This window comes from Sorex araneus, chromosome 4, assembly GCF_027595985.1.
Source record: "Sorex araneus isolate mSorAra2 chromosome 4, mSorAra2.pri, whole genome shotgun sequence".
In the NCBI taxonomy this organism is placed as follows: Eukaryota; Metazoa; Chordata; class Mammalia; order Eulipotyphla; family Soricidae; genus Sorex; species Sorex araneus.
In genome coordinates this window covers 200,634,709-200,644,181 of record NC_073305.1, presented here as the reverse complement: position 1 = coordinate 200,644,181, position 9,473 = coordinate 200,634,709, and the positions used below count along the sequence as shown (strand labels likewise).

Genomic DNA, 9,473 nt, shown 5'->3' with positions numbered 1-9,473 from the left:
GTTTCAGCTGTTTTGTCCAGTAATAGAAGAGGCTCATATTACCAGGAGTTTTTAATGAAATGGTGATTTTATGAAAATAGGATTTAAATATCAGGATATTTGATAAGAAGCTAGCTGACAGAAGAAAATTGATAAATTAAAACTGTCAATGTAATTCTATTCTATGAATTATTTCCTTCAGTTTTGTCTCCTAAGTTTATAAAAGAAATATTGTGTATATGAAGATTTTTATAATAACACTGCAGCACTGTTGTCCCGTTATTCATCAATTTGCTCGAAATTGCTCTCAGCACACACAGGGCACCAGTAACATCTCCATTGTGAGACTTGTTACTGTTTTTGGCATATTGAATATGCCATAGGTAGCTTGCCAGGCTCTGCCATGGGGGCTAGATACTCTCGGTAAGTTGCTGGGTTCTCCAAGAGAGAAGGAGGAATCGAACCCAGGTCAGCTGCGTGCAAGGCAAATGCCCTGCCTGCTATGCTATCACTCCAGTCCACTATAATATATATCACTGTCACTGTACCACTGTCATCCTGTTCATAGAATTGCTTGAACAGGTGCCAGTAACATCTTCATTTGTCCCTGTTGCATGCTAGTGTATCCCAGTGGTGTCTGCTCACTCCAGGAACATGAAGAGCACGTTGTTATTACTGTTTTTGGCATATTAAATATGTCGCTGGTAGCTTGCCAGGCTCTGCCATGCAGGAAAAAATAAAACAAAATAAAAATAAAGAGGTCATGCAGCTACAAATGTGGCCACACACTTCAGGAAAAATTGTGTCGCTCTCTTCTGGGAGCTTCATTTTACAGTCTCTGGATCTTGGCCGTTGATGAGATTACATGGCTGTGGGTGTAACTGCCAAGCGACTGGAAAACTGGGGATCTGGGTGGGGGAGGCACAGTCCCGATCCGAGCAGGCTTGGAGATCTCAGCCATGAGTCCCACATACCTGGGTTCCCTCCCCACCCCAAGCAGAGCCCTGGCAGCCAAAAACCTCCCGGACATCCAAAAGATTTACATATAAGTGTAAATATAATCTCATTTAGTCAGCACAAAGAAACACTGAGAGAAGGGTTATCATTCCAGCTTTAAGAATGAAAACACATGGCTTTGAAGCTGTAAAAAAAGTTCCAATCAAGATAACTCTATATAAATAAATGTATCAAATATATAAATAGTGCCTAGCTGGCTCAAAAACATAGATGTCTCCCATGTAGTTATAGCCAGCATAAATGCAAAATGGTACACAGTGCTGAAGCAACAGCTCCTGAACATCCGGTGTGGCTCCAGTGGCGCAATCAGTTACTGTACAGTACTTATAAGACTTTAAAATATAATATATAAAATTATAAGACAATACAAAAGCTTTATAAACATATGAAACATATAAATATATAAACAAAAGATAACTAACTTATAACAAGGACATGTTAAGATTTTATTGATTTACTAAAGTTATATGTGTACATATTTTATAACTGCAATGACATTTGTAATTTTTATATATTGTCTATATAAGTTTAGAAGGAACAAAATTACATATTTAGTTACTTTGTTGGTCATAGGGATTGAAATTTCATAATGCTCGACAAATTAAATTTATTTAAAAAAATAAAATTTTGTAACTACAACATTTCTTTTCAGATGAGATGTTTATGTTAGAGTAATCAATTGTCCAGCTCTTTTGGGAATAGGAAGATTTTCCAAGACACCGAGTTCTTCAGTGTTAAAACTATTTACACTGTCCTGGGATAGTTGTCCAAATGGGGATAGTTGGTCACCCTGTAATGTGTTTTTAATCCAAAAAGAGCAGGAAAAGCATTGTCAGGAAATAAATGAGCTGTCGGTTTGGTCACTAATCAGATATTATTTATTTTTAAATCCCCTCTTTCTATATTGTGTCTAATCTGGGAAAATTGCACTCAAAATCTCAAAGAGACAACTCTCTACTAATTACATATTCACCTGGTATCCATTTCAACAAATGAAATTGCTCTCAGCACACATTAATTGACATAATTACTGGAAAACCAAAATCAGATTAGCCACCATAGCTCAAAGAAAAAAAAGAAAAGAAATCATTTCTCCAGCAAATTGCAGAGTGTTAAAAGGGCTTGAAACAGTTGTTCAACTTGTAGATAGTTTTAAATAAGCTAATAAGACATGGCTATTTCATTATTCATGCACAAGGCAACTCTGGGTTCTTAACAGCATATTTTAACTATATTGCAGCTTTAAGAGTTAGTATTTATAATATCCTGAACTTTGTTGATTGTTCTTTTAATCACCATTGTACATACTTTAGTGACAATTGGAAGACTAATTGTATCCAGTACTATTATCTGTTTTCATAATTAACAATCATCCAGTTATTCTAGAAGTGCAACAGCAGCAACAATAACATCTTTGTGTTTGTAGAAAGCTTACTTTCCAAACTCTTGGCTTTTTTCCCTAAAACACTGACATCATAGTGAAACATTGTTTTTTTCTGCTTTGGGTTCAAATCATCTGTTAAATCAGAGAGCCAATGAAGAGAACAAAAGAAGGTCCCCTAAAATTTACTCTGAAAACTAGGCAAACTGGATGAAAACAAAAGTAAAAATTCTGTGGTGTGATTGTTCAAGGTATGCGGATTCTTGGTTACTCTCACTTAATTACTTGGAATCAAGCACTTAATGTAAAATCATTTACATTTTTTCCTTCTTTTTCTTTACTATTTTTACTTGCATTCATATAAATAATTTCTTAATTTTAACTGTCACATTGTGGTTATATGCAGGAAAAGAGAAAAGCTTAGGGAGGATAGCTATAATTTACCATAAAATATTTTTGTGTAGTATTTGTATGATGTGTGCACATTACTCTAAAATTCTGGGTCTCATCTCAGAAAAGTTGCAAAGACAGCAATAATAAGTTTTTTTTTTTTCAGTTCAAGACCTAGCATTATCACTGTCACTGTCACTGTCTTCCCATTGTTCATCAATTTGCTCGAGCGGGCACCAGTAATGTCTCCATTGTGAGACTTGTTGTTACTGTTATTGGCATATCGAATACGACACGGGGAGCTTGCCAGGCTCTGCCATGTGGGCTAGATATTCTCAGTAGCTTGCCAGGCTCTCCGAGACGGGCAGAGGAGGCAAACTCCCTACCCGCACCTAGCAAATTTTCTTAATTCTACATACTGGAACCTCATCCTTAGCCTTCACTTAACACTATTTAAAATTCTAAATACTGTCAAAACTTGTCTATCCCAACACCTACATTAAACACACACACACACACACATTCATATTCACACACAAGCAGAACTTATGGGTGGTCAAACCTACGATGACCAGTTCTTTCCTCCATTCTTCTAGAAATGTGCTATTTATGCCAATTCACTTTTATGGAGGACAGTCAAAACTCAGTAACATTACAAACACCACTGTTGATGAATATACAAATTTCCGGGAAACATAGTCTCATTCCCAAAACCATTTATTAATTGTACAGGGAAATGGAAATTTAGCACTGCAGACATTTAGTGACTACCACCTTAGCCACATAATCTCACCAACTATGACATAACTCTGCATGGGAAACACTGAACCTACAGACAGTATCTTTATAGTATTCTTTCCCACTATGCTTAAATGAATTTAACTATTAAAACACTACTAGACAACTCTAAATTGAGGGATATTCTGCAAAACCGACTTTCTTCAAAAACATCAATACTAGGCCGGAGCGATAGCACAGCGGGTAGGGCGTTTGCCTTGCTGACCTGGGTTTGATCCCCGGCATCCCATATGGTCCCCCAAGCACCGCCAGGAGTAATTCCTGAGTGCAAAGCCAGGAGTAACCCCTGAGCATCGCTGGGTGTGACCCAAAAAGCAAAAAAAAAAAATCAATACTGTGAAAAGAAAATCAAAATAAAGGTTGAGGAATTCTAGAACAAAACAATAATTGGATAGAGAAAACAAAAATTAAAAAATAACCCAGGTTATACAGAACAGGGGCTAGGGATGTAAGTAGTCTTGTATGCATCAGACGGGTTTGAAGTTTGGCACTGCCAACAGAGACATAAAATTACAATGAACACTATTAGGAAAATTGGGACAATTTGAAAATAGAATTAGTTTAGATACTAACTTTAAATATTAAATCAATTAAATCATTTTGTTAATTTTCCCAAATAAAGGGTCAAATCTTATATTACAACATTTTTTAGAAAACTGGAGAAGCATGTTAAATCAAATCTTGTATTTCTCAGGAGACTATGTCCTGAAGTTAAATACATAAGCCAAATACTTTTCTTCAAGTATACAAAAAAGAAAAAAACTACAGTGTTTTCAGGGCTGCAAATACTGCAATGAGGCAGGAAGCAAAAGAAAACGAAGGAATGGGGCTGGAGTGATAGCACATCGGGTAGGGCATTTGCCTTGCATGCAGCTGACCCGGGTACGATTCCCAGCATCCCATATGGTCCCCAGCCCCCGGCACCACCAGGAGTAATTCCTGAATGTAGAGCCAGGAGTAAACCCTGTGCATTGCTGGGTGTGACTAAAAAAGCAAAAAAAAAAAAAAAAAAAAAAAAAAAAAGGAAAAAGAGAGAGAGGAGAGAGAAAGAGATATATCATATTATATCATATTTAATTGTATTTATGCTTATGTCATTTGTAATTATAAACTCATAATACTAAATATAATACCAATATTCCATTGTGATATAATTCAATCTTATATATGTAACATATTAATATGTTTATATTTAATTAAATATTTAAATATATCCAATTTAATCCATATTCAAATATATATGTACTCAAAATGCACATTTTACAAATAAGTAAAGGCTCAAAAGTCCTGTATTCTAACTATTTTAGGCTTTTTCATTTAGTTATTTTAACCGAACAATACCAATTGTCAATTTAGTTTCTCAAAGCACTTAATTTTAGTAAACAAAAAGATTTTAATGAGTGAGTCTTGCCCAATTCCTCCCTTTTTTTGTTCTACTAATCTTTTGAAATAAGACTTCAGATCATAAAGTTACTTGACGCTAAAATCTTAAACTTGTAAGATAATTTGGAAAGTAACTAAGGGCCTATAGTAGAAATGTATAATAAAAAAGAATCATCACCAGGAAGCCAAGTTTGAGGCCTTATAGTTACTTATGTTAAAGTGGTAGTCCAGAAATACAAATAAATTTACACCAACTAGACAGAAGCAATTCTTTGTTTTCAACTCCAAATAAATTTTTTATTTATGGTTTAAAATATTTTGTGGGAGTTCAAGTTATCAGAAATTTTGTTAACTGAGCATTTCTCTAGGGCCAAGAAGATAGTTTAGATGATGGAACAGAGGCCTGGTATGGAAGATCTGAATTCAGTCCACCACATGGACCCTAAGAATTCTTGAGAGTGGTCAGTATCAAACAGATTTGATTCCTATCCACCGTTCAATTCTTCCTCTTTTATAGGAACTTCCCTCAATGACCCAGTGATACCCTGGGGCTACTCGGTGCCCCCACCCCAACAAGGCATGTGCTCCACTCCCCAGCTGTGCTCCTCTCTCTACTATTATTTTTCTGGAGTTTTTTTCTTTCTTTCTTTTTTTTTTTTTTTTTGCTTGCTTGGTTTGTTTCCCAAGCAGTCTCCACAGTTCCAGAGTCCCACCAGTGATTCTCTGCTAATCAGGCCTTTACCTCGGCACGTAGGCCCAAGGATGCACTGCTGCTCAGGACAGGCAGTGCCTGGGATCACCAGGCCAACCTTTCAGTTTATCTCTAACCTCAACACGTTTGTTGTTGCTGTTGTTTGTTGCTGTATGTCTTCCACACATTATCATTTCTCTTCTTCCTTCCTTCCTTCCTTCCTTCCTTCCTTCCTTCCTTCCTTCCTTCCTTCCTTCCTTCCTTCCTTCCTTCCTTCCTTCCTTCCTTTCTTCCTTCCTTCCTTTCTTCCTTCCTTCTTCCGGCCCTCCCTTCTTCCCTCCCTTCTCCATCCCCTTCCCCCTCCCCCCCACCCTGTTGGGCCACACCCAGCGAAGTTCAGGGGTTACTACTGGCTTTACACTCAGAAATCACTCCTGGCATTGCTGAGTCTGCCACTTGCAAGGCAAATGCGCTACCACCTCTACTATGGCTCTGGCCCTCTTTCAACCTTTGTTTTATAGAGAGGAGTAGTTGAAAACCACAGGTCTGTGATTTTTTTTTATTTCAAGCACCACAAAGCTTTCTTGAGATACACTGTTGTTCAGTTTTTCCATCCCTGTTTCTAGGCTGAAGGGAAAAAATACTCTCAAGTGGATTTCTGGTGTTGTTAGTTTTGAATTCATTTTGAAACCCATATATCATACTCCAATCAAACCCTGTTGCATATCGTTTATTAGCAAAACAAAATTAAGATTGCAGGAAAAGGGTAACAGCAGCATTATGAACATGAACAAGCGCCATCCCACACCCTCTCTTTTCTACCAATCCTCTGAGAAGATAGATGACAAAGCAGCAGAAAGGAAAATAACAACATTACAGCCAAAGCGACCTTAAAAGCAAGTAAACCCTATTATTTAAATGGAGTAATGGATAGGCCTGAGCATTATCAGTTACTGTGGATGTGAGAGAGAACACTTCCTGTTAGAGCATCAGAGTAAAATCCTTTCCAGCATTGCATTTGTCTCAGTCAAGCAAAAGAGAGGAGATGCACGGTAATACGAATGTTGTGTTCTGCTAACTACTTTCAGAAATATTACATATTGGGAAATGGGATCAGACATAAAATTCTTTTGCTTGGTTAACCAGTCTTAATCTCCCTCCTTTCAGGTTGCTTCTATTTTGCATGCAATATGTGCAGTGCCTTAGAAACCTTTTCTTGCCCTTAGTAATGAAGGCACCCTTGCTTTTTCCGCTTGAGTTATCAAGACCATCTTCCCCAATAAAATGCTGACATAGTTGATATGTTAAAACTATATGCATTTCTTTATTTTCTTTCTTTCTCTCCCTTCTTTCTTTCTTTCTTCCTTTCTTCCTTCCTTCCTTCCTTTCTTTCTTTCTTTCTTTCTTTCTTTCTTTTTTCTATCTTTCTCTCTTCCTTCCTTCCTTCCTTCCTTCCTTCCTTCCTTCCTTCCTTCCTTCCTTCCTTCCTTCCTTCCTTCCTTCTCCTTCTCCTTCCTTCCTTCCTCCCTCCCTCCCTCCCTCCCTTCCTTCCTTCCTCCCTCCCTCCCTCCCTCCCTCCCTCCCTCCCTCCCTTCCTTCCTTCCTTCCTTCCTTCCTTCCTTCCTTCCTTCCTTCCTTCCTTCCTTCCTTCCTTCCTTCCTTCCTTCCTTCCTTCCTTCCCTTCCTTTCTGGGTCACACCCAGTGTGCTCAGGAGTTACTTCTGGGTCTGCACCCAGGAATTACTTTGGATGGAGGATGCTGAGGATCACACCCAGTCAGCCATGTGCAAGGCAAGTATCCTATCCACATGGTTCTGGCCCCTTTATTTTCTTTCTTAAGGTACTATCTAGTATAACTTAATTGTTCTAGCTGAAATGATGAAATTTAAGATCCATTCATATCATGTATGGAAATAGCTCACACCCAGTGCCAATTTATAAATTCTTATTTCAGGGGGTGAGATCATTGAGACAGCTCAATGGTACCAAAATCCCAAGGTAAAAAAAAAAAAAAAACACCAAAAACCAAACAAAAAATAATTCCCAATACTTCTTGGCTATATTAGAATAATTCTATTCACCCTCTAGTAGGTAAATCTAGAGATTAGGAGATAAGTTGCCCACATTTATCATCATACACTCAATCAATACATTCACTAGACATTTCTCTTGACACTCTATTAAACCAAACCCCTCTACTAGGAAGATAAAACCCTTTAAATAGAAAATAAGTGGACAGTGATGAACAGCAATATTATCTCTGCCTACAATTTAAGTTCCCAAGACTTTGGTAAACTTTTTAATTCTCCCTGCTCCAAACAGAAAATTGTGTTTCCCTGCTCTCTGGGGAAGGTAATTTGGATGGCTTGCTCTCTCACTGGACTTTTATTTTATAGGCAGAATCATGACTCCTATCCTGACAGTAAGAGTTAGCAATAGTGTAGACTTGCTATGAATGTGGACACAATGATCCCACTGACTAGAAACCAGGTTGTCCTGGAGGCCCTGACATAGGTAGGTATACATCATTGAGGATCCTGACTTCAGGATTAAAAGAAATAGAACAAATAGAATATATATTTATGAGTTCAGAGAGAGAGAGAGAGAGAGAGAGAGAGAGAGAGAGCTCAATGGGCTGAGCATATATATTTTGCATTCACTGCTTATGCCACTGAGAGCCCCAAGCACTGAAATGACTCCTGAGTGCTGCCTGCTGTGCCCCCCAAACAAACAAGAACAACAAAAGTCTATGTATTGAATGCACTTGAAATATTTTCTACAAAGAATTGACACTTCCAGTTATGGCATCTGAGGAGTTTCCTCCAGGAAAGTCAGTGGTATAATACGTTCTGCGTCTGAGCACCTGTGAGCCAGGAGCACCAGTGATGAATACCTGACTCGGAGGGCAAGAGAAATACCGATGCCCAGCTCTACTAGGCATATAGTCAGTCTTCCTCTCTGGCTTGTTTTGTTCTGATCAGTCACTGAATGAACAAGATGACGGACATCCACAAGGAAGACGGTCATCTACTTTCCTCAGTCTGCTAGTTCAAATGCCACTGTTATCCACAAACACATCCACAGACATACACCAAAGACAACATTTACTTTTTCCAGCGGTGACGGCCACCCCACGAGAACATGCCCCTCGCCAAGGACCTCCATCACCCCTCGTCAGAGGAGGAGAAGCGGAAGCACAAGAAGAAGCGGCTGGTGCAGAGCCCCAACTCCTACTTCATGGACGTCAAGTGACCAGGATGCTGTAAGATCATCACCGTCTTCAGCCATGCACAGACCGTGGTTCTGTGTGTCAGCTGCTCCACTGTCCTCTGCAAGCCTACGAGAGGGAAAGCAAGGCTTACAGAAGAATGCTTCTTCAGACAGAAGCAGCACTAAAAGCTCCCTGAATCAGATGAGGGGGAAACCATCCCAATAAACATGCTTTGGATATAAAAAAAAAAAAGAGAGAGAACATTTAGCTAAACACCTGTGATCCAATAAAGATGACTCATACAATTAACCATCAGTCACAAAACATATTTATATCTATTTCTGTGACAGCCCCTGTTTTATGTGTATTACTTATCTTGCCTATTCTGCTTTATTGGACTGTCTGTCTCATTGGCTGAGCACCCTATTCTTGAATTCAGCGTCGTTCTTCAGTACAAATCCAGTGAATTTGTACCGAAGGACCTTATAGAATCCTCAAAACAATGAAGTAAGCATAGCTTAAGTTTACAGATGAAGAAATGAGGCCTCGGTGAATTTACAATATAGAACATCAACAGAGCACTTGCTTTGCATGTATATGGGCTCTGAGTTCAATCTTTGGCT

The 9,473-nt window shown here is 38.5% G+C and overlaps 1 pseudogene; it reads left to right on the top strand.

The window, feature by feature from the left end:
* The first annotated feature begins 8,780 nt into the window (after positions 1-8,780).
* LOC101556562 (40S ribosomal protein S27-like) lies at positions 8,781-9,035 on the top strand (annotated as a pseudogene).
* The last annotated feature ends 438 nt before the right edge of the window (positions 9,036-9,473 follow it).